This window comes from Oxyura jamaicensis, chromosome 2, assembly GCF_011077185.1.
Source record: "Oxyura jamaicensis isolate SHBP4307 breed ruddy duck chromosome 2, BPBGC_Ojam_1.0, whole genome shotgun sequence".
Lineage (NCBI taxonomy): Eukaryota > Metazoa > Chordata > Aves > Anseriformes > Anatidae > Oxyura > Oxyura jamaicensis.
Genome location: NC_048894.1, coordinates 116,570,209 through 116,573,032, shown reverse-complemented (window position 1 = coordinate 116,573,032; position 2,824 = coordinate 116,570,209). Strand labels below are relative to the sequence as shown.

The 2,824-nt window shown below is 37.7% G+C and overlaps 1 long non-coding RNA gene across 1 annotated transcript in view; it reads right to left on the bottom strand.

Moving 5' to 3' along the window:
• The window catches only part of LOC118162433, a 50,929-nt gene that overhangs the window by 5,809 nt on the left and 42,296 nt on the right, over positions 1–2,824 (bottom strand). The window lies entirely within an intron of this gene.

Sequence of the window (2,824 nt, the reverse complement as noted above, 5' to 3'; positions counted from 1 at the left end):
GGAAGGAAGGAAGGAAGGAAGGAAGGAAGGAAGGAAGGAAGGAAGGAAGGAAGGAAGGAAGGAAGGAAGGAAGGAAGGAAGGAAGGAAGGAAGGAAGGAAGGAAGGAAAAAGAAAGAAAAAGAAAGAAAAAGAAAGAAACAGAAAGAAAAAGAAAGAAAGAAGGGGAAAGAAGGGGAAAGAAAGAAAGAATATTACTCACAAAGCAGTAGAACTAAGGCAATATAGCTTATAGGTTACAATGGCCCTGTTTTTATAAACACTTTCTCAAAAAATGTACACAGTTTGCACCATTCTCTTCAAACACCTTCATGTAATATATTACCCTCTGTCTCTTTCAAGACTATTTCTACAGCTAAGATTTAATTTTGCAGTTATTTTATAGCCAATATCTGACAACATAGTTCTTCGTAGAGTTTGTCTTACTTTCACTGACAACACAATGTTATACAAAGCATAACAAGCTGAGGTGTACAGGGAAATGGAAGGAAGATGAAACTTCACAAGGTCTCATTTCAGCCAGGCTCCCTATGTCTGAAATAGAAAATGACTCTATTTACAGAAAGTGTCATAGAACGAAAAACTTTGATTGAGTGTACTTTGTTGTGCTTCTTGGATACTTTTCCTTTCTGTGGAATTTGGGTTCATGCTTGGCTGAGTTTCAGATAATATTCATGCACAACAGACATATTCCTTAGATCGTGTGGAGACTTTGTAGCTTTTCTTTAGCTGACTATATATGTATATGTGTGCATAAACATATTACTGATCTTTAGCAGCTTGAATAAACATTTGAAAATATAACCTGTGCATAGTGCATGTAGTGATAGTTGCCTAAGTATTTAGACAGCCATTGACAATGAGAAAAATGAGAACAGGTTACAGTAAGGAAAGAAATTAATTTTTCCCATGCCTGCTACCTGGACCTGCCCCTGGTAGTCCTGCACCTGCCCCTAAGGGAAGCAGAGCATACTAGATAAGGGCTGGCAAGCTGATATTAGGTGTAACATACCCAAACCATTGTTTGGGCATGTTCCCTTATTTCAGAACTTCTGTTCTCAACTACAGGTTTTCTAAGGATACAAGTAAGCAACAGTGTATGAGATGACTTTGTTTCACAAATATGACTTTTTTTTTTTTTTTCCCTTATATGATTCTAACCCAAAGCAAATTCCATGCACTGAGTTTTCTCTTATCAGAGATGAAGATTTTCAGTCTGAAAAATTTCCAGAAGGTCTGCGCTGTATGATCTGTATTCAAAGTGAAAGCAGCTCTTTTGGCAGAGTATCCCCTTCAACAGCAGTATTTTCTGCTTTGGAAAGTAAACTAGCAATGGTTCTATCCTTTTAAATTCATAGTTATTTAACAGCAGTTATTATACCAAACAAATCTGTAGAAAGTGTATCTAGGTTCCTGGTAAAGTGGAAAAATATAGGGTATTTGGACTACATGTATATATACATAACTCCATAATGTATATACAAACTCTTCCTCTGTACTATTAAATACCATAATATAGTGTCTGTGTTGTGCTTAAGTATGTTGAGAATATTATGAAAGTGAAAGAAAGAGAGAGCCAATGCTGATATTCATCTCAGATTTAATGCAGGTTCTACTCTTTTATAAAGTGCATACAGATAATAAAGATTAACTTCCCTATTGTTTAGATAAGCTCTATGTCAACCATTCTCTTTCTTTGTCTTCAAATTAAAATAGAAGAATATAGAATCTGGTCTTTATATTTTCACTAGCAAAATAAAACATGCACAAATCCTTACACAACTCTTCATAACCCCTAAAATATAAAATGAATGAGGCATTTATGAAAGAAGCATCTTATTACTGATGAAAAGTAAGATGTTAACAAATGGCTGCAGTTTATATGTGAATGAATTTCAATATCTGATATCAAATTTCAAACTATGTTTTCTTCTACTATCCTATGCTGATTCTAGTCCAATACCAATTTGAGCATAGGAGTGTCAACAGAAGGGAAGGAGACACTGTGATAGAGTGTGCATTATTCTATTCAAAGTTTTCACTTCTAGAGAATCATAGAACAATACAATCACAGAATCATAGAATGATTTGGGTTGGAAGGGATCTTAAAAATTATATAATTTCAACCCCCCAGCCATGGGCTGGGACACCTCCCACTAGACCAGGTTGCTCAAAGCTCCATCCAACCTGGCCTTGAACACCTCCAGGAATGGGGCATCCACTTTTCTGGGCAACTTTTTCCAGTGCCTCATAACCCTCATAGTAAAGAATTTCTTCCTCATATCTAGTCTAAATAAATCTTTTTTTTTTTTTTTTTTTTTTTTTTTTTAGTTTAAAACCATTACTCCTATTTACTATAATCTATGACTATATTCCCTGACAAAGAGTCCATCCCCATCTTTCCTGTAGGCCCTCTTTAGGTACTGGAAGGCCACTGCAAGGTGTCCTTGGAACCTTCTCTTCTCCAGGCTGAACAATCTCAACTCTCTCAGCCTGCCTTCATAGGAGCGGTACTCCATCCTTTTGATCATTTTTGTGGCCCTCCTCTGGACTTGTTCTAATAGGTCCATCCCCTTATTGTGGTAGGGGCCCCAGAGCTGAACATAGTACTCCAGGTGGGGTCTCATGAGAGCAAAGTAGAGGGGGAGAATCTCTTCCCTTCCCTTCCCTTCCCTTCCCTTCCCTTCCCTTCCCTTCCCTTCCCTTCCCTTCCCTTCCCTTCCCTTCCCTTCCCTTCCCTTCCCTTCCCATTTCCATTCCCTTCCCATTTCCATTCCCTTCCCATTTCCATTCCCTTCCCATTTCCATTCCCTTCCCATTTCCATT